At 34.4% G+C, this 24,075-nt stretch overlaps 1 protein-coding gene across 1 annotated transcript in view; it reads left to right on the top strand.

The window, feature by feature from the left end:
- AGMO (alkylglycerol monooxygenase) overlaps positions 1 to 24,075 on the top strand; it is a 333,164-nt gene that overhangs the window by 308,886 nt on the left and 203 nt on the right. The gene's annotated exons all lie outside the window — the stretch shown is intronic.

The raw sequence follows: 24,075 nt of genomic DNA, 5'->3' as shown, positions 1-24,075 counted from the left end.
AAATAAATCTTTAAAACAAAAAAATAAAATTTAAACACTTCCAAAATGAAGTTAATTTTCTATTGAAATAAGTTAAAAATCCATATTTAATGAAGTATTTCTGGATTAATGCAGCCTATTATTAATGTAGTAATACATTGTAATGTATTACATCTAAGGACCAACTTTGATATGCACAAGCAGTATGTCAAGTACTTTAGAGAGAAATAAAATGAATTTTGTATATTTTCCCTGGCCTGAAAGCACAGCTAGGTAGGTACCTAAGATACAAAATAGTCATCATAGCAGTCAGCATGTAGTAAATGCAATAAAAGAAACAAGAAAAAAAAATGGTGGTTTAGAGGAGGTGGAGATTCTGTATTTTGGAGAAGAATGGTGATCATGGAAGATACCATGGAGGTAACTGGAGGCCCACCTTGACAGTGGGATTTAAAGAAATGGGACTGGAGGGGAAGAGAGTTGGAGGGAGTGAGCGTGAAGAACTGTACAACAGGAAAGATCTGGGGCATGTTCAGGAAACATGTAATGAGCCATCTGGTTTGTCTGGAAATATGTTAGGGGATTATCGGGAGAGCATAAAAATATTTTCTTATGTATATGCTCCTTGGAGAACTCATTCACTCTCATGGTTTGAACCCCTAAAATCCTTTAAATCCATCTTTTTCTCTCTACCCCGTAGCCAGTCGTACTCTAGTTCTGGCCACTGTCATCATCAGCTTATTGAGCAGTGTCCTAACAGGCCCCTTGTCCAGTGTGGCAGGCTCCATGCTGTTTAAGACAGCCAGGGGCATACGAACATATCTCTTCATATTACTCTGTGATGAAAACCCCTCAGTTGCCTGCCCTGTCTCTTGTAAGCCTCATTTCTCTCTCTCTCTCTCTCTCTCTCTCAACTTTCCCTTCTTTTTTCAGCTAGCAAACTCTTCTTTATAACCCACTGTCTCAGTTTAAAAATCAGTTTGGTTCAATCATGCAGTCATTCATTTATAACTATTCAGCTGAGGAGATACTGTGTTCCAGGCACTTTATTCTTCCAAAATGTGTTCCTCAAACTCCTAAATTGTGTTGTGTGTCCCTGCTACACATAGCACCCTTCATTGTAATTGTCTGTGCAGTGATCTGTATTATCTATTCTAATTCAAATCCCGTAAGAGGAAAAATGGCCTGGTTGGTAATTGATTCAAAATTAATAATCATTTGTTGAATAAATCATTTAGTTACCACCTTTATGTTGATGAATATTATACAGATAACTCAGACATGCAGGTAATCAATAAAAATTTGATCAATAAATTAAGGAATTTACTGTTTCTTACCAAACATGATTCTGCCAGATTTTCCTGTTTTAAATAATCTCCTACTCAATTAATGTCACATATTTTTAAAAAATTTAATGGTATTCTACAAAAGCATCAAATGAGATCTTCGTTCTTGAGTTTGGTTTTGAATAGCCCCCGTAAAAAGGCTTGTTCAATTTTACTTTAACTCTCAAGTATGTTCAAAAAGAATCAGGCCAAGTGGTGGGGGGTGGGAAGAACGGGGTGGCTGGGTGATGGACATTGGGGAGGGTATGTTCTATGGTGAGTGCTGTGAATTGTGTAAGACTGTTGAATCACAGAACTGTACCTCTGAAACAAATAATACATTATATGTTTAAAAAAAGAAGAAGAAGAAGAAGATAGCAGGAAGGGGAAAATGAAGGGGGGGTGAAATTGGAGGGGGAGACCAACCATGAGAGACTATGGACTCTGAGAAACAAACTGAGGGTTCTAGAGGGGAGGGGGGTGGGGGGATGGGTTAGCCTGGTGATGGGTATTAAAGAGGGCACGTTCTGCATGGAGCACTTGGTGTTATATGCAAACAATGAATCATGGAACACTACATCAAAAACTAATGATGTAATGTATGGTAATTAACATAACATAATTAAAAAAAAAAAAAAAGTCAGGCCAGTCCTCTCTACATCAAGGTTGACTATGAACCTCATACTATAGTTGTATTGGTTCTTTTTTCCACTTCAGGTCTAATTCAATGCTTAAGCCAGAAGTACCACCTCTATCTACTCTGAAGCTATCCTGAATTTTCACAGATTTTATTGCATCCTTCCTTTTTTTTAATTAAAAAAAATGTACAGTACAATTTTTTCTCAAAACCACAGAAAAATAAAATGACATTTCTTAACCATGACTTAACACTAACCAAATTTAATCAGAGTTTATGTTTTTTAGTTTATTTTTTCAGCTTTATTGAGATATAATTGACCAAAAAATGTCAAATAAAGTATACACTTGATTTGATACACATATACATTCTGAAAGGATTGCCCCATTGAGTTAATTAGCACATCCATCACTTTTCCTTTTTTTTTTTTTGGTAGAACAATTCTACTCTCAGCAAATTTCAATTGTATAGTACAGTGGTATCAGCTATACTTCAGTTATACAATACAATGCTATATAGTATATAACATAGTTACATAGTTATCACCTACAGCACCATGGTATACATTAGATCCTCAGAACTTTTCATTTTATAACTGAAAGTTTGTACCCTTTTAACAGCTTCTCCTGATTTCCCCAGCCCTACAGCCTTCAGTCACTGACTTTTCTACCCTCTCTTTCTATGCATTTGACTTTTTTTTTTTTTTAAGATCCTGATTTTAAGTGAAACCATGCAATATTTGTCTTACTCTGTCTGGCTGATTTCACTTACCATAATGCCCTCCAAATTCATCCATGAACTTGACAAGATTTCCTTCTTTTTAAGGCTGAATAATATTCCATTGTATAGATACACTACATTTTCTTCATTCATTCATCTGTCAACAGACATGGGTTGTTTTCATACTTTGGCTATTATGAATAATGCTGCAATGAATAGGAGAGTACATACATTTCTTAGAGATAATGATTTCATTACCTTTGGATATACATCCAGAATCAGGATTGTTGGATCATATGATAGTTCTATTTTTAGTTTCTTGAGGAACCTCCATGTTGTTTGCTGTAGTAGCTGCACCAGTTTACATTCCCACCAACAGTGCCCAAGAGTTCCCTTTCCTGCACATCCTTGTCAGCATTTGTTATCTCTTGACTTTTTAAAAAAAAAAAATTTTATTAGTTCCAGAGGTAGAGTTCAGTGATTGATCAGTTGCATACAATGCCCAGCACTCATTACATCATGTGCCCTCCTTAATGTCCATCATCCAATTATCCCTTCCCCCGCTCCCCTCCAGCAACCCTCAATTTGTTCCCTATAGTTAAGAGTCTCTTATGGTTTGCCTCCCTTTCTGTTTTTATTTTATTATTCCTTCCCTTCCCTTATGTTCATCTGTTTTGTTTCTTAAATTCTACACATGAGTAAAATCCTATGGTATTTGTCTTTCTCTGATTGACTTATTTCGCTTAGTATAATACCCTCTAGTTCTAGTCACATCGTTGCAAATAGCAAGATACCATTCTTTTCGGTGCCTGAGTAATATTCCATTGTATATATACACCACATCTTCTTTTTCCATTCATCTGTCAGTGGACATCTGGACATAATAGTTTGACTATTATGGACAATGCCGCTATAAACTTTGGGGTGCATGTGCCCCTTTGGATCATTATGTTGGATAAATACCTAGTAGTGCAATTGCTGGGTAATAGGGTAGCTCTATTTTTATCTTGTCTTTTTGATAATAGACATCCTCACAGTTGTAAGATTATGTACATCATAATGAGATGTAAGGTTACATCTCATTATGGTTTTTTTATCTTTTTTTTTATTCTTATGTTAATCCCCATACATTACATCATTAGTTTTAGATGAAGTGTTCCATGATTCATTGTTTGTGCATAACACCCAGTGCTCCATGCAGAATGTGCCCTCCTCAATACCACCACCAAGCTAACCCATCCTCCCACCCCCCTCCCCTCTAGAACCCTGTTTGTTTTTCAGAGTCCATCATCTCTCATGGTTCGTCTACCCCTCCGATTTCCCCCGCTTCATCATTATGGTTTTGATTTGCATTCCTGATGATTAGTGATGTTGACTTCCTTTTCATGTACTTGTTGGGCATTTTTATGTCTTCTTTGAAAAATGCCTTCTCAGATTCTCTGACCATTTTTCATTGGTTTTGTTTTCATTTTTGTCTTTTTGCTACTGAGTAGAATGAGTTGTATTATGGATATTATCTAATGTTGCTTTTGTTGTCAAATTCAATGCCAAGACCAATGTCAAAGGGCTTGCCTCCTATGTTTTCTTTTAAGAATTTTATGGTTTCAGCTGTTAAGTTTAAGTCTTTAATCTATTTTGAGTTGATTTTTGTGTATTGTATTAGATATGGATCCAGTTTCATTGTTTTACAGGTGACCGCTAGTTTTCCCAACACCATTTATTGAAGAGACTATCCTTTCTCCATGTATATTCTTGGCTCCTTTGTCATAAATTAATTGGCAATGTGGACATGGGTTTATTTATGTGCTCTTCTGTTTTACTGAGCTCTGTGTCTGTTTTTATTCCAATACCATACCGGTTTGATTACTATAGCTTCATAAATAGTTTAAAATCAGGAAGTGTGATGCCTCTAAGTTTTGTTCTTCCCTCTCAAGATTGCTTTGGCTTTCAGTATATTTTTATTCAGGTTTTTGGAAGAAATATATTTGTATCAGAACATTTAAAACACATTGCCCTTATCTCTTCTCCCTTTCTGTCTAAGGTAATTGCTATACAGACTAACTACTAACTGAAATAGGGGTACCTGGATGCCTCAGTCAGTTAAGCATCCAACTCTTGATTTTTTGGCTCAGGTCATGATCTCAGGGGTGTTGTTGTTGTTGTTTTTAAATAATTGAAAGACAAAACTTCCAAAATAGTAAAACAAAAATTTGTAAGATACACACGCACAATAGTCAAGTAGTATTAGTGTTTAACATTCCTCTATGTGAGGTAATATATTTCCATTTACTTGTAATTTTAAACAATATATGCCGGTTTTTGCTGTTTTTAAAAATAATACATAAATAATGTCATACTGTTATAATATCACTCAATTTTGTTTTTTAGATTATCCATATTAGAATATAAAACTTTAATTCATTTTTAATTAAATTGTATCTACTTTTTATCTACCTTATAGTATTTAATTGGTTAAATATGTCAATATTTATATATTTTCCTTTTTGCCTATTGATAGATTTAAGTCTGTTAGTTCCTTTTTATGATTTTAGATGCATCCCACAAAATTGACATGCAGTATTTTTATTGTCATTTAGTAATATATAATAATCCCCCTTATAAATTATGTCAACTAATAGATTATTTATCAGTATGTTATTTAGATCCCAAATATTTTATTTTTAGTATATTTATTTATTCTATTATTATTACTTTTTAGTCAGAAACTGGTCTGTATATCATTTTCTTTTTATTTGCTATAAAATGAGACAACATATATGTTATTTATCATGCTTAAATCTTCTGTCTTCTTACTAACATTTTACTTGATAATCTGTACATTTCTGAGAGAGATTAAAATCTTCAGCTATATTTGTGGACTCCTCAATTTCATTTTTGTAATTCTGTTTTTTCTGTTTTAAGATTATATTGTTTGGCACATCCAGATTCAGCATTATTACATGTTTATGGTACATTGTTCATTTTGTAATATTAAGTAATAATCTATCTTTAAAACATTTTGCCTTAAAGTCTACTATATCAAATATCACTACTGTTATTCTTCTACTTAATTGACTTAATATATAACATGCTATTTTTTTCTTTAAATCTTTCTATATCAATATGTGTGAATATATTTATACACATAAACATAATATGATTGGATTAAAAATTTTTTAAAGACTATTTATTTGAGAGAGACAGAGAAAGGATGCGAGCAGGTGGAGGGGCAGAGGGAGAGAGAATCTCAAGCCGACTCCCCAAGCAGACCTCCCAGAGCCTAACATGGGGCTGAATCTTGGGACCCTGAGATCATGACCTGAGCTGACACTGAGAGTCGGACACTTAACTGACTGAGCCCCCAGCTGCCCCTGGATTAAAATTTTAAATCCAGTCTGAGAATCTCCTTTATTGGCAAGTAAAATCCATTTATATATTTAGTGATTTCTGACATTTTCAACAGTTTATTTCATCAGTTTCAATTTATCATGTGTTTGCTATGCTTCCTCCATCCTCTCTTCTTGCCCCATACTGTATACTATATTGAGTATGGTGTGTGTTTATGTGTGTGTGTATTTTACAAATATTTGTTTACTATTTGGGGTATCATATGTTTCAGTTCTTTTATTGCTGTCTTACATTGTAATGTTTGTAGTTGATTTAATAATGCTTTAAATCTTACTCCTCTATTTCCAAAGTTATAATTCTCTAATATTTAATTCTAACTAGTTTTAACCTCTTATTTGTTATTGATTAATATTATTCAGTTTATTGAAAATAAGTCAGTATTCACTCACTTTTCCAAAATCTGCTCCCCCCTTGTTGGCCTTTCTTTTCCCCTTTTTAAAATTGCCTCCCATATTCATTTTTTGCTTTAATTTCATTTTTTTCTGAAGTATAAAGTGTAAATTTTTCTGTGATTTTCTATTTTTTTATTTATTTTTTTTTTTTAAGATTTTATTTATTTGTTTGAGAGAGAGAATGAGAGAGAGAGAGCATGAGAGGGGGAGGGTCAGAGGGAGAAGCAGGCTCCCTGCCGAGCAGGGAGCCCGATGTGGGACTCGATCCCAGGACTCCAGGATCATGACCTGAGCCGAAGGCAGTCGCTTAACCAACTGAGCCACCCAGGCGCCCAGTTTTTCTGTGATTTTCTAACAGTGGTTTATGATTACTAAACATTTTTATCTGAAAATGATTTTGCTTCACCTTCAATCTTAAGTGACAGGGTAGCTCGCATAGGGCTATTGGTTGACAGCTGATATGTAGAGATTTGTTGAGATTTGAAGATACTTCTTTACTGTTTGGCCAAAAGTCCGATATATTTATATTTTCCTCTTAACCTAATGTATCTTTTGTTTCTGGTTTCCATTAAGATTTATGTCTTTGTCCCTAGTCTTTTGAAGTTTCACTAAATTACATGTAGTTTCTTTGTTTCTTTTTGCCTTTCTTGGGCTTCATTGTGCTTTTTCAGGTGAGGGATGCATGTCTTCTTTTTCCCTTCACTTCTGCTGTATTCGCCTCCATTACCACTTCTAGTGTCACCTCTCCACCATTCTTTTTGTTTCCTCTTTCTTTTTTTTTTTTTTAAGATTTTATTTATTTTTTACAGAGAGAATGAGATAGAGAGAGCATGAGAGGGTGGAGGGTCAGAGGGAGAAGCAGACTCCCCGCCGAGCAGGGAACCCGATGCGGGACTCGATCCCGGGACTCCAGGATCATGACCTGAGCCGAAGGCAGTCGCTTAACCAACTGAGCCACCCAGGCGCCCTAAATGGGTTTGTTTTTTTTTTTGTTACATTACCATTGCCTTTTGTATAATCTCAAAGAATGTTTTTTCACTGTAAATTGATTTTATTTTAAAATGGACCACCTCAAGTTTTGAAGGTCAGTGCTGATAAGGGACAATGGCTTTCTGAGCTAGAACCTGAGACTCAGTTATTAGAGCAGGGAGTATATTTACTTCTGAGATGATTTAGGGCAGAAAAAAAAAAGGTCAAGATTCATTGGTCTGGATTTACTTATTTTACTTGCACCATGTGAAATTGTACCAATTTCTCTAAGTGCCTTAACTTTCTTCCTTGGAAGCCATGGAGGAACAACTTTTAATTGGAAAGTGATAAAGCTAAACTACATTTCCACATTGTTGAGAGGCTTAATAAGCATGTTTTATTTATTATTATTTATTATTTATTTTATTTTTTTAAGGATTTTATTTATTTATTTGAGAGAGAGAGAGAGCACACGCGTGAGAGAGAGAGAGAACAAGTGGGAGGGAGGGGCAGAGGGAGAGGGAGAAGCAGACTCCCAGCCTAGCAGGGAGCCGGATGCGGGACTCGATCCCGGGACTCCAGGATCATGACCTGAGCCGAAGGCAGTCGCTTAACCAACTGAGCCACCCAGGCGCCCTTTATTTCCTCTTTCTTAACTCCAATCAGACATGTTAGATTTCCATGTCACCAATTCTTTTTTCCTATTTTGTTTCCATAACTCCCTCTATGGCATTTCCATATTCCAGCTTCCTAATTTTATCTTCTCTATATAATCACTTTCTAACCGGCTCATCAGATTTTTTTAATTTTATTATGTTACGTTAATCACCATACATTACATCATTAGTTTTTTGTTTTTTTGTTTTTTTAAAGATTTTATTTACTTATTTGACAGAGAGATAGCGAGAGTAGGAACACAAGCAGGGGGAGCGAGGGAGAGGGAGAAGCAGGTAGCCCGATGTGGGCTCGGTCCCAGGACCCCGGGATCATGACCTGAGCTGAAGGCAGACGCTTAACGACGGAGGCACCGGGCGCCCACATCATTAGTTTTTGATGTAGTGTTCCATGATTCATTGTCTGTGCATAACACCCAGTGCTCCATGCAGTACGTGCCCTCTTTAATACCCATCACCAGGCTAACCCATCCTCCCACCCCCTTCCCTTCTAGAAGCCTCAGTTTGTTTCTGCAGCTCATCGGATTTTTAATTTCAATAACTATATTTGGATTTTGAGACATTTTTATTTGGTTTATGTTTAAATGTATGCATTTTTCAGTCCCTTGCTCTCATTATTTCTATTTCTATTTTTTTGGTCTCTTTAAATTTTTTTTTAAAATTCCTACTTTACACTACAGTTCCTCTTCCTCCATTCCTTCTTGTATTTGTGGTATAGATTTTCCACTTGCTGCATATGTTAAAATCTCCCTCAGGATTTTTTTAGAATGTATGTGTGTATGTGTGTGCATTTAAACTTTTACTGTGAGCTCTTTCTCAGTGGGGATTGTTCTATCCTGGGCTTCTCAGGAGCTTTGTCATAGGAAAGCATCTCTATAGCATTCAGCATGTCTTTATTTGGGGGTCCCAGCAATCTCATGTTCCTCAGTTATATGTTAATTTTTCTGTTGCGGATATCTGAACCACACTCGTAGGACAATTTTAGCTTTTCAGTTTTTCAGAGAACACTTTCATTTTTCCCCCATCTCTAGCAGAGGGTGGATTAAAAGCTTCTTTGCCACTTTTCTGGGACACTGTTTATTTTTCTAGTACCTGTTCATGGATTGGGTATCTTTGAGAAGATTGTAATTTCCAGCTCACACAGCTCTCATAGATTCAAGGCCACATTTCATGGCTTGATCGGAGCCTTGAAACTCCAGCTCTGGCCTTATACTCCCCGCCTCTTCTGCTCTTTTCTCCTAGCATCTAGTATTCCCATTCTTTTGAGATAAGCTACATTAGGTTTCTAAAGGGTGTGTTTATCCAGCATTCCATTCTATTTGTAGAAGAGTGTTCTATATCTATGTATGTCACTCTGCAGAAAGCCCCAACCCTTTGGGTATTATATTCTCTCTTCTATATATATTATTATTTTATATCCTTTTTATCATTTTGTTCTCGCACATATCTAGGAGTATAATATATGGGTACATGTTGATCTCTTGATCCTGTCATTTCCAACTCTGCTGCACAATAAGCAACTCTTAGTTTTATGCTTTATATTTTATGTAAAAAATGACCTAAACAATAATATACTTGATTTTATCTGGCATATTCTGAATTCAGTATGCAACTTGACAAACTTTTTTATACTGTAACAGACTTTTTTTTACCATGAAGAAAATGTATTATTGTTTAATCTTATTATTGCTACTATTTATAAGTGATGTATATAGAATTTCACTCAAAAGATTTGGCTTATTCTTTTATCAGAAATGTGTAATTTAATTGTTCTGGTGTGAATATCAAGGCTTCTGGAATTTAGTATTACTCACAAGTATATCCATTTGTGGCTACAGTTGAAAAGGAAAGGAAAAGGAAAAGAAAAAAGAAGAATAAAAAAGAAATCCTGTAAGTCATCACAGAGAAAGTATAGTTTTCTAACTCCCATTTAAAATTTCCTCAGAGAGCAGGCAACCCCTTCATGGACTTGAACAGAGATGGGGTTTGATCACAGAGCCATAAATTCTCTTTCTGATTGCTATTTGGCCTGAGGGTTTGCTGGAAGCATCACCGTCCTAGTTAGACTGTTTTCCAGCTTTTAAATGTACTAGAGTATGATTGTATTATGTGTTGACCCTGATTTATGTTGAAAACCCAGAAACATTTTTTCCAGAAGAAGTGCTTTGTGTATATGTGAGCCTTTGAGGCCTGGCCCCATCTGAGAGTTGACTGGCTCACCTCAATGTACTGTTCATTTATTCAGATGGCTGGATTCTAAAGGAGGAATCTTTAAATATCCAGCGGTATTTCAGTGAAATAAATATTGTGAAGCAGATATGGGTTGTTTAAAATGTATCACTATGATGTAATATGTCAATGCTCAATTATACGTTTGCATGCACCTTAAAAAATTCTGTCTCCAGAGAAAAACTGATTGTCATAATACTGCATTTCAATTAAACCCACATCCTAGGCATTCTGAGGTCCAAATTCCTGAAACCCTCAAGTTAATGGGTTCCATGTTGTGGGGTTAATTTACATAAAGTTCTGGAGCTCCTACTGCACTGTTTCAAATCTTGGTAGCTTTGATATTCTCCATAGTGCTATACACAAATATTATAAACTAGTTTTCACAGAGACAAGTTATGAGTATCAGCAGGAATTAGTTTCATACAGTGATCTCTAACCATATTGTACCAGAACATTACCCAGACCCCCTTACTTCTGAACTTCATTTTTCAGTTCCTATAAAACACATCTGTTCCACTGTGTGTGTTTTGAAAATTAAATATACTAATATCATTCCATCTGACCCGGCCACCAAATTCATGTGGGAGAAATCCGGTCCACAACCCAAGCTGTGTTGAGTCTTCAGGTCTTATGGGAGCTTGTAACTCACTTCACCATGGCAAAGGAAAAAAGTGAAAAAAAGAGAAAAAGAAAAAAAAGGCAAAAGAAAGAAAAAAATTTCTAAATATGTGTGCTTTTTTCTGATAAAAGCATAGAAAAACTCGGTCAATTGCAATGCAATTTAGTCAGTATTCATCCTGGTGAAATTTTCAAGGTCACAACAGTCCTCACATTCCACGATTTTGTAAAGTTTCTCCATGTAACTTCTGCTTTATAACAAGGGGAATCCCTATACCAAAGACTCTGTGGTGAACTGGGTTATTACAGAGGGTCATAATTAGGTCAAGAACAAAGGGAGTATTGAAATCGAAATATAGTTTACTTATAACAGAAAGTCTCGGTACATTGCACGTGTTGTGACAGAATTTGTATTGGATTTATTCATTTGAAAGTTTGCAGAAGAACTGCTGCTGTGTAGGTGTGATAGGGTCATTGCTGTCAAAGACAGAGTTAGAAATAGCAATGGACGCAAAAAGCTGAGGGCAGTTAAAACATCATTTGAAAGCAAAATTTTTACGTCCAAGAAGCCAAACTAAATATTTTCCTGTGTATTAACGTAAAGAGGAGGGACGCCATATGTACATTTAAGCTGCTTTTAGAATTTGGAACTCCAAGATACACTACCCTGTCTTGTTTGACCCTCACAAAAGCAAACACATCCACTTAACATGTACCAGAGTCATAGAGGCTCAACATTAAAAATTAAAGGAGATAACCTTAAAAAATAACCAGGAACAATTGAGAGCTCATCATCCCTTTTCTTTCTTTCTTTTTCTGTTAAGTTTTGCCACTTAATCAAAAGGCAAGATTGGTTTAAATTATCAGACATCTACCTAGAGACTTTCCTTTGTTAATTTCTTCAATCTAGCACAATAGTTCTCAAACGCAAGTATGTGAAAAAATTACCATAAAGGTTTGCACACACAAAACCGTGGGTATTATACTACAGGGGTTATTTAAGGGATTTCCTAGGGTAATTTTAACTCTGGACAACTTTCATTGCATGTACTAACTTCAGAAGTTAACCAGGGAGGTTCCACTTGCTCTAACTTATTTCTGAGAATTATTAGCACATTTCCCCAGAATCCATAAAATATATCTTTTGACATAATTATAAACACATTTGCAGATACAAAGATATTTTCTGAAAACTCATACTGTACTAGAGTATAGTTTTTCCCTCATTCAGTATTTGATTTTGGTTATAAGTTTCTCCCAGAATTTTTATCCTATAATAATTGTTTTTAAGGATCTTCCCTCTGTCTTCTTTCTCTCTCGGTGAAGAGAGAAATAATCAACAATGAATTATGGACTAGATAAAAACTAACAGTTCTGAAGTTTTTGTCTTACAACTTGACCTAGCAATATATTCATGGCCAAACTCTATTTCTTCCCCCAACCCCAGCCTTACTGAGGTATGGTTGTATTTCTTGAACTATAAATAAAAACAGGCAAAGTATTTTACCTCTGGCATTTTTTTTGTTCTTAAAACCCATCATTCTTTACCAATAACTACCAAAACTGCCCATGACTTGTTTTATTTTCATATATGCCTCTGCAGAGTTTTGTAAGAATCACTGCGGCTACTTCTCTGTGCATTTTTGGTGATGTCCACTAAGTTATTTTTCAAATATGAACCTAATGTGTCTTAACTTTTTAAATATTATGTAGCAGGGTGCCAGGAGACCAGCTTATGTCCAAGGTGAAGATTAGGGATTTTGATTTCTAGAAAGGGATGTTTGGGGAATCCATCTCTGCCAACCTTTGCCAGTCTCTACACGTATTTCACATGTGTGGAAAATAATTTTTTTTTTGAGGAGTGGCTATCTTATTTTATTTTTAATTTTTTTGAGTATAGTCAACACACAATGTTACATTAGTTTAGGGTGTACAACATAGTGATTCAACCTCTGTGCTGTGTTCACCACAAGTGTAGCTTCCGTCTGTCACCACACAAGGCTATTACAGTATCATTCACTGTATTCCCTGTGCTGTACCTTTTCTCCTCATGACTTAGTCCTTCCATGACTAGAAGCCTGTTTCTCCCACTCCGCTTCACCCATTCTGCCTATCGCCCCACCACTCTTCCCTCTGGCAACCATCAGTTTGTTCTCTGGAAAGCTGATTTTCTTTGAGGCTTTTCCCTTGTCATTTCCTCTGTTACTTCAGTTACCTAATTGTGCTCGTAATTAGGGCAAGATGAAGAAGTATTTCTGGTAATTTCTTTTTATTAAAAATTTAATTATTTCTGGGAGCTATCCTTAGAACTTTCTATCTTTATAATATTGTGTTGGACACTTCTGTTATTTTTTCAAATAGAACAGAATAGACCTTAGAGATTTTCTATTTCTAATCTCATTGGACAGAAAAAGAAAATGACATCTGGAGAATATTAATGATTTGACCATTTCATGACAGAAAGGACAAGAACCCAAGTTTCAAGGCTCTCAACCAGTGTTTTTTTTTCCAGGGCACTGGTTTAGGTTTTTGAATACTTCTTTAGCCTGTGATTGTGATTTTCAAAAGTGATGGATGAGGATACATTGGGATGAAAGAAGTAAATATTAGAATTTGTTTATAGTTGTTTTATCCCATCCTTTTAAATTAAATTTCTTTTTTTAATGTGACATATAATGCACAAATAATAATTGAAAAATTTAAAGGCTAAATGCAATGGAGGGGAAGAACTGCTATGATATATTTTCAAAATTAAATTTAGGGACGCCTGGGTGGCTCAGTTTGTTAAGTGTCTGACTCTTGGTTTCAGCCCAGGTCATGAGATTGAGCCCCATGTTGGGCTCCAAGCTCAGCACAAGTCTGCTTGGGATTCTCTCCCTCTGTCCCTCCCCCCTGCTCTCTCTCTCTCTAAATTAAATAAGTAAATCTTTTTTAATTTTTTTAAATATTAAAAATAAAGTTTAGAAAACATTGCTGTAAAAGCTGACTTAATGTCAGTAGTAACCATAATAACAAAATAGCTTCTGCTGAAACTCCTGACATTTGCTGAGCACTTGATACATGAAACCCCAAGTTTTATGCCCGTTCTTTCATTTAATTATCCCGACTACCTTGTAAGATTATCCACATGTTTCAGGTGAAGATATTCAAGTATAGGAGCATTAAATAACTTCCTCAAGATGGAATTACGATTCAAAGCCTCTTGTTTTGTATTCCCACATAAGCTCAAAACACTGAGTTATGGGTACTTTAGGAAACACTCTTCTGCTGAATGAAGATGATTCATCCCATATTCATTATAAGAATCCTACAAGGTAGCTGTGGCAAATATTCATCTTACAAATAAGCTACGTCAGTGGAAAATACAACATACCTATGTGATTGACCTCATTTTAGTTAAAGACGTTTTTATATTGAACCACAACACTGTGAAGATAACTTTACCTGAAGATTTACAGATAAGATATATATAAAAATACCAACCCTTAATAAATATTTCAGGGAAACTGTGTAGATCTAAATTCTTTGAATTCAGGGGCTATGGTGCTCACCAGTGAGTTCTGTTAGCAGTGAAATGCCTGGCATAAAACAAGACTGTGATATCTATTTGTATAATGAATACAACCTAATGGAGCCTGATTCATTGCAATTTCTTGTGTATACATTTACCTTTGAGGTTGGTGCCATGCTATTTTTTCTTATGGATGCCATACCTAGAACTAAAAAAATAGTAAGTAATTAGAATAATATGTGTGTTTATTTTTAAGATCTATTATTTTAGCAGTTGTGACTTTAGAATAATAGATTTCCTACATTGCGTCCTTGAAAATTTTGAAGGCTTTTCAAGTGTTTTGATTGTCTATAAAGCAAAGGTGTAGAACAATAATTCCTTGCTGGCCTTTTCTTACAATTCTTCCTCCATCATGTCCTTTAAATTTGACCGCTTCCTTTATGTTATATTGTCCATCCTAGTCAAAAAATATATCATGCTATCAGCTTAGTTCCACTTAGAATGGTCTTCACTCAGTTATGCTCAATATATATATATATTTTTTTCATTTCTCTTAGAATATTTCAAGAAATACTACTAGTAAAGAATTATCTCTATTTATTGTAGAATTTTCATGGAAGATAGTTTCCATTATATTGCTCAGCATCCCCCTGGAAAAAAATCTGTGTAAAACAATTATTTTTTAATATAATTTTAGATATGAGTAGGAAATTTAATGTAACATGAAATATCAAAACCATAGTTTGGTAACAGAAGTGGGACAGTGGATAATTAGAAACTATTATTTAGTCTATATTTCTGTGTCATAAAAATGAATTAAAATTAAAAATCTTTTAGGACACTAAAAGATCTATTTCAACAGTCTGGCATTATAAAAACTCATCAAGAACATCAAATTCCATGTTTTTACAGGATGAGGTACATAATGGAAATATTTCAAATGATGATCATCTATAATTATACTTAACCCACTAAAATCTTACTCTACTTTGTAAGATAATTATATTTTCCCAGCAATAATTATATATCCACAATTTTAAAAGGATCATTTAATTTATGACCATGCATGAGAAAGAGCTGGTATTGTTCAAAACTCTCATATTCTAAATTCTACTTATAGAATTATCTGTCACTCCCTACTGTCCCTTTTAGTTTATTGAATCTTTTTAGCAAGAAACATAGCACACTTTAATTATCTTATATCTTCATAGAACTTTATAATTTTTTTAATTGAGTCAATATTTACCATAAGCTTATGAGAATTAGGAAGATTTTATCCTTATTTTATAGAGGCAGAAACTGAAATGCTAAGTAACCTGCTGATGTAAAATATTTTGTGTTGAATTGGGACAACCTAATCTTCTTATTCCTTTTCCAGAGTTCTAATTTGACTAGGTTTCTGAACCTGATCTTAATATAAGCAGAACACCTTTTATTAATATACCTTCTTGGATATTTTACGTACAATTGACCATTGAACAGCGTGGAGGTTAGAAGCACCAAACCCCGATGCAGTTGAAAATCCATGTATAACTTTTGACTCCCCCCAAAACTTAACTACTAATAGCCTACAGTTGACCAGAAGCCTTACTGATAACATAATCAGTTGATTAACACATATTTTGTATGTAATATATATTATATACTGTATTCTTAGAATAAAGGAAGCTAAGGGAAAGACAATGTCATGAAGCAACTCATAGGGAAGAGAAAAAAATCATTTGCAGTGCTGTATTGTGTTTATGGAAAAAAAACCTGCATTTAAGTGTCTGCATGCAGTTCAAACCTGTGTTGTTCAAAGTTCAACTTGTATATTAAGAGTTTAAAATAATATTTTTGAATATGCGAATGAAAAGGGAAATGTTAATGCAAATGGATGATGCAACAGCTGATTGTTTTTTTCCCCCTGGATTGTGGGAAATATAAGACATCAGTGATTTAATTGCACATTTTGACCTCATTGTTTCCTAAAGGAAAAAAATATATATTCTTGCCCCTGAAATGTGGAAATTTCTCATCTTTCCAATTCTGTATATAATTTGAGCTCTTTCCCAGCAGTTCATGATATCATGTTTCCTTTAATAATCTTTGCTTTCATAATTAAAGCCCTGATTATCATCATCCTCATTCTCATCGTCATTGTAGTCATCATCCTGGTCAGCATTATCATTATCTGGAGCAGAGGAGATCTAGGGTGTTGGTACAGGCTCACACCTTTTTTATAGCTTAAAAACTAGAAAATACGCTCTTTGCATGTTTGTAGTGTTTATGTAATCAGTACCTACATTGCCAAGGCTTATTGAAAACAGCTGGGTGCCTGCCGCCTGCCTCCCCCTTTGTTGGAACTGTTGCCAGAACAGGTAGTCAAAAATGGAAAGTAAGGGAAAATTCAGGCATCTGGGGTGTCTCTCAGGAAAGCAGCTGTGGCTTCCTTAGGAAGCAGTCATTGTTTCCCATCAGCCAAGACTCTGTATGCCCTTGGGTCCAGTTCTGGCATGGCTGGCCTCGTAGGATGCAGTTTATGACTTAGGACTTACGCGAGAAACCATTTGGGCAGTCCCATCTCTGGCAGAACTTTGAGAGAAATTCCCCAAGCTGCAAGCCATATGTGGGCTGTTGGCCTTCTATTTAGCCTACTCTGGGAGGTACCCATTTACTGGGGCTCTAATCATCCCTTTGACACAGCAAAAACAATACAAAGAGATCTTCTCAAAACATATCCCTCCAAGATATACTGTTGTGTTTTTAAAACCAGACATCACTATTATTTCTGTAAACAAGGTGGGGTTTTTTTCCTGAAAATAAACTCATTTTTTAAAAGACTTCCTTTGTTTCCTAGATAATAGGCAAGTACAAAGAATTCTTTTTAACAGCCCACTGCAAGCCCAGGGCTAGCAGTGTTGAATGGTATTCTGCATTCGTAAACACATGGTCTTTCAGATATAGATTTTTGTACATCAAGTATTGAAAATTTTTTTGCATGTGAAAAGATGTAGGCTTTTTTTTTTTTTTTTTTAAGATGTAGGCTCTTGATTAATGTCAGAGAGTTGCCAGGAGCGGACCTTTGGTATGTACAATACACTTAAAATCAATCTGCTATGATGAGATTATTTGGCAAGAACCACCACTCATTCACCATGAAAATAGCATTTTGGCAGATTAGGGTTGAATGTTTTCTTGATAATTTTTGTTAAAACAGAGTTCTGATTTTAGAATGTAAATGCTTTAAATTTCAGTAGTCAGAAGTAAAAGGGGATTAAAAAGATGTAGTACTTTGAATTTTAGATTAAATATCATGTTTTTCATCATTTCAGAGAGTTCTATTAGGATACTTAAGGACGATGATTAATCCAGCAACATTTTATTCAAAAATCTTCAGTTTCAAAATATATATATATGTGTGTGTGTATATAGATATATATATTTTTTTTTTTTTCCTCTATGCTTTAATTGTGCTAAGTTTGACCATTTCCTTGTACCTGTCCCTTTGAGAAACTTCAAGCTTGGGGGGGGGGGACCTGGAAAAAACTGAGAAGGAAGCCTGGATATTTAGAGTATGTATATTAAAATATTTAGAAATTTTCTAGGAAATCAACATAAATTGAAGATGTATCATTATGTATAAAGAAAAGCAAGAATGTAGTAAGAAATTAAAGGCAGTTTTAAAATCCGTATTACTGGATGGTCATACCCTCAGAACAAGTGTTAGTAATATTGGACAATTTTAAAGTCCTGTATCTATAAAGACACTTTATTCATAATTTTGAATTCAAAGATGAAAAATCCACAGATGTTTTTGAGAAATGTAGCATCTATTTTCACTTTATGCTAATTACAGTTTATACAATTTCGACCAGATGGGTTTGCATGCACGGTAGCTAATTCATGACAACTGTCTTCAAGTATATTCTCTGAATGTTAGGTAGGTCTTAAAGACCTCTAAGTGATCTATGATATTCTTACTAATATTTATGGTTTTCAAATGCTATCATGATAGCTCAAGTGTGGTATAGATGAACAATAGGATGTTCTACAGGGGTATTGTTGAAAAGAATATACACTTTCTTGAGCCACTTAGATTTTCAGAAGTGAATAAATTATTGTACATAATAGGAGATAATCATCCCGGGGAACTGAAGAAATGGTTACAATGAAGATTCTGTATTTGTTATCTAAATTAACTTAGTACTTTTTTTGTCACTAAAATTATTAGAGTCCTTTGCCCCCACTGGGTTGTAAAATAGTGAAATACCTGATTTTTCAGGTTTCAGAGTTCAGCTGAATTATTTAAAACTTTTGTTCCAATATTTATTTTGTGTTTATTTTCTTTTAAAAAACATGATCATGGTATGTTTAATATATTATCTTGTTTGAAAATTAATACCAGAGCATATGTAATGATTAAGAAAAATATATATTTGTTTTAAATAAGGCATTGTTATCATGGACATTCATATAAACTTTGTTTTTATATTATTTCAGTTAAGAATTTCAGTATATATTTAAAACAAATGTAAAACACTATTTGATTTACATTTTAATAGTAGTATATCTGACAGGAGCACGTATTAAGTATAGCAGTGATTGAATCTGCTTTGAATAGGGTACAGAAACAAACACAGAGAGAGAACACAAGATTTCCAAGTAATAGTTGCAGTGCCTGGAAATTATTTGTCTTAAGCCTTTTGTTTATTTGTCTGCATATGACTCTTAGTTTTTAGTCATATATAGAAGCAAAATCAGTAATTCCCAATTTCTTTTGAGTTGGCATTTGTCAAACTGTATCCTTGAAAAATTCTAAGAAAAAAATGTATTATTACCAAATATCTTTCGATGTTTTCACTTCAGAAGGACTTTCAATCCATTTGGCTCCAATTTCTAGTCTAGTTCTGTTTGTATTTGTCTCTTGCCTTAATAGGAAATGGAGATATTTTGTAGCAATTCAGATTTGAACTCTTTAAGTTCTTATTTGTTTATCTGTACAGCAGACAATTGTCATCTCTAAAAAAATCAAAATATTACGTTAAAGAGTATATTTAACAAAGAATTGGTTTTATTTTTCTCCAAATAATTTGGTAAAAACTTCTGTATGTTTAATGTGTTGCTCTTAAAACAAAGTGTTGCTGTTTTTGTTGTTATAGTTGTGATAAAGAGCCAGTTAATTGTTATTTTATGAACCTCATCAATGTCAGAGAAATAATTTTTAGGTAAAAATATACTCTTCCTTTTATAGGCAGGATATGATTTGTTAGGCATAAAAAATAAGTATATCCATTCCGGGAGAATTTAGGAAATCCATACAAAAGTCTAAATTTGGCTGAAAATAAACACAATGAAACAAGCAGTAATATTCTTTTTAATTATTTGAAAGTGCTTAAGTCTCAAATCTTCACACACAAAAAATGCTATTTATAAAGTATTCCATGTTCCTTCCTTGTCAAGGTAGAATTTATCAAACAACTTTACCCACCATTTACGAAATGACTTAGCTTTTCTAACTTGCTCGTTTAACTTTTTAGTGATTTAGTATACATAATTATATTGCTACTGTGACTAAGCATAAAATTAAATGAGATGTTATCTCTCAGTGTATTCTATTTCAGTATTTGTAACAATAAATCCATGTTTGAGAATCAAAATCAATTTCACCTATTTAAGAGATTTAGTTTCTCCTGTGGGTAATTTTTTAAGTACTTTAAAACTTTCATTTTATTTGCCAGTTTACTGAAGGTTAAATATTTGAGATGTGTGGGGTGTTGCTAGCTAGTTCTAATGGAAATTATCCACTACCTAAGATGATATTTTATTTGCACCTCAGGTCATTTATTAATACAGAGAAGTAGGTGGATTCAAACCAACGGAGACAGATACGTATACAGGTGTAAGAACAATCCACTAGCTTTGTAATTTGAGAGATAACAGTTTGAGGAGATGGCGTATGCACATAAATACCTCTTCTGATACTATTCTGTCTCCCTTAAGATTAGATGTCTGATTTGCTCATAAGTAGAGCCATGTTTAATAAGGCCTCTTAAAACACAGACATAACAGGGAGGAGCAGCAGAATAAAATATCGGTTCCCACTGGTGTTTTAGTATGGATTAGTGGCTCAGATTAGCCACCTGTCAATTGATGTACTTTTTTGGAAAGGGGTGGAGGAAATGGGGAGAGCATCTGTACAGGCCAAAGTTCAGGCATCAGAATCTAGGGGCCTGGGAAGTCAAGGAAATAGCTTGAAGACAGGGGCCACAAATGATGTGTTAGCTCAAGCAGGACTTGACACGAAGAGTGAACTTCCTCCGTTTCATATTTTGAATCCAGCTGTTAAAATCTTGGGACTTGCCCAGACCTAGGATAAAATAAGTGCTCATTGAGTTTGTACATATCCAGAAACATATGATTAGAGAAGAATGTTGCAGAAAAACCTGCTTTAGTTGCCATTTATTCTTGCACTGGCCTAAGCAGTAATTCTTCTGCCTTCCTTGAACAAATACTTGGTTGGGAAATATGTTAACGAACAATTATTTCAAATGACGCATTTAATCTAATCAATTATGGTAAACCAAAATGAACAAGTAGATACAAAAATCAAGAGAAGTTTTGGACAAGAGAAAATTTAAAATGGAATGACTGCAATCAATAATCAACTGGTTTTATTGACTCAAGCTTAAAATTTTACGTGAAATTTATGTAAAATTATATGTGAAATACACATTTATGTCTAAAATATATGTATACATATATATATTACACACACAGATACACTTTCAAAAATATAAGAGTACATCTATTTTTTCCTACTTAACTATTTTCTAATGAAATTGAGTAACTATTTCAGGATCATGCATATTTTGAGAAGGGCATATTCATTGTATTAGTTTTTATGATTCTATGCCATTCTGGATTTCATTATATATAAAAACTCCAATTAATGCTTAAAATGTTGATTGTGAAAAGTGTCAGAAACCTAGCAGTTACTGACTCAAAAATCATTAGGCAAGTACAGGGGGCTACAAAAAAAGAGGAAATGATTCCCTACTGATGTACAGATTCACTGAGCTGATTTCCTAGGATGTGCAGTTAGATTTTTCTGGGAGATGCTACGTAAACATAAGAACATATCCCAGCTCTGATATTTAGTAGTTTTGTGATTTCTTGGTAAACCCCATAAATTCTAAATTCCCATCACCGCATGAGTAAGTTGGATACCAACCTACCAAGGTTTGTAATGAGCATTAAACATTATAATCCAATAAGGCACCTAAGACAAAGGCTAGTTTAAGCAAGGGTCTCACTGCACATTAACATTGAACCTGAATTGGACTTCTATGCTTCATCAGTTTTTCACCCCATCTTTTTAAAGAGATTATATATAGGGGCAAAAAACAAAACCAAACACAGAAACAAAATAAAACTACAAACTGTCCAACATTGCATTTTTTTTGGTAAGAAGCTAAAAGCATTTTAGATCACTGGAAAAGGCAATTGTGTTTTAGTTAGGGATGGATCCTTAAGAAAATAGGACTTGAATTATAGTTTCAAAAGTGGAAAGATTTAATTGTGAAGATGTGGATTAACAACAAAGGCATGAACTGAATTGTAATTTTTTTTTCATTCTGTTGTTAGATCAGAAGTTCTTACTATTTCTGGGATCCCAGATGAAAGTGTGGATAGTCTAGTGGGTGGGGAGTAGGCAAGAGGAGAATCATGACACCCTAGCAAAATTTTACAAACAGTTTAGCGGTTTCATTCTCCCTAGCCTTCACCCATGGAATCCTTGTGACCCTAAACACTAAATTCAAAACTAATAAAAACTTCAGTTGCCAGATATATTTCAGGTTCCACTACCTTGCACAACACAAGGTATCTATTAGTTGCTCAATGAATATTATGGATTGAATGGAATATATATACTGATATTATGCATTTATCATCTCTGTCCCATTGGAAATTTGTCTTTGCAGCTAGTACCCTGTCAACTTTACCCATCTTCATAGACTAATGCAATTCATTGCACAAAGGGCCTTCATAAATACTCCCCACCTTGGTATTATTTTGCTTGGCACCATCATGAGAAATCCCATGAGGTCATTTTTCTTGAATTACAGTCAAAAGAAACAAAATCAAAACCAGCCTTTAAATATATTGTATTTGATTTCTGAGTCAACTCCATAATGTTAATATTATTCTTGACTTCTGCTTCAATATAACTGCAGATTTTATTTTTGATATATATTTTTTTATATTGTGCATATTATAGGCTGAAAGGAATGCATGTATTTGAAGAAAACTGCAGACTGGCTAATGTGAAGCATAACGGTTCTCTAGAAAGAACCATAAGGTTCATATGAAACTGAATGACCCACCTGTAAAATCTAAATATCAGTGTTTAGGAAGGTGGTGGTGGTGTTGTTTTTGTTTTCATTTTCAGGCTTTCATTGCAAAATAACCATAATTCAAGCTGTTTTCTTTAAACTGATGGCTGGCCTCAGTTAATGCCCTTGGCTTCTCCCCAGTCCATCACCCTAGAATGTTCCTCAAGCCTCTATCTTATTACTTAAATGTGCTTCTTTGTATATTTTTGTCGATCTTTCATGAATAGTGATCTTCTTCCTGGGGAGAAGACCTGGTCATATTTTAGTAGTTGGGAGAGGTTTGCACAATTAAAAAAAATATATGGAGAGATACTTGCACAGCTATCCCAATAACCCCATTTTTGGGGGGGTGTTACTCTTTTCCATCATCATACCAGTAACACCTAAAATGAAGATCATAAAAGCAATCTTAGAGTTAAATTTTAGTGCACAGGTAAGAGTAAAGGGAAGAGTTGGCTTAGGAGGGCTCTGAGGCATAAAGATCATGACTAATGCTTGGATTTTACCTCAAGAGAAGATACGTGTGTTATGGCATTATGGCATGTAGATTATGCATAATAAAAAATTCTACAACCATGAATTCTTATAAATGTTCTTGCTAAGATCATCAGAAATCAAGAGTTTTATGTGGCTAATTTTGGGTGATTTATTGGAAATGTGTGATGTTACTTGAAAGCAAGAAAGTAAACTCAATGAACTCTGATGGCTGCTTATTATGACTTAGCTATGTCATCGATTTTAAAGAGAATTTTGTAGTACATTTTTTTTATACCTGATAAGATCAACAGACTGAGAAGGTAAATCAGCAGTGGTGATTAACCTTTAGTTCATGTTGTGTAAAGTTCATAACATGTTAGATCGCATTGCCCCAGAGAGGAATGATTCTTTATAATGTTTTTATTTCTCCTTTCCCAAATGCTTCTTAAACTATAAAAACAATGAGATCATTTCATACAGTACATTCTGCATACAGTATGCCCAGATGCCAGAGGAAAGTTCTGGGTCATGCAGTATCTAACTTTCACAGTCCCATCCCAAGAAATGACCCAGATTTGGGAGTATAAAAATTAAAAGCAACAAAACCAAAACTTTTTACTCCCACTCCTGTCTCTAATGTAACGCTTTTTAAGTTGTGTTGGCTAAACTCTATCAGTGAACAACTGCTAAATTCAATTTGATTAATTTAACTGTCTAAAATGTTCATGTTCATTTTCCCCCACAAAGATATTGTTAAC

The sequence above is a fragment of the Neomonachus schauinslandi genome, chromosome 12 (assembly GCF_002201575.2).
Source record: "Neomonachus schauinslandi chromosome 12, ASM220157v2, whole genome shotgun sequence".
Lineage (NCBI taxonomy): Eukaryota > Metazoa > Chordata > Mammalia > Carnivora > Phocidae > Neomonachus > Neomonachus schauinslandi.
This window is presented reverse-complemented; position numbering and strand designations above follow the sequence as displayed.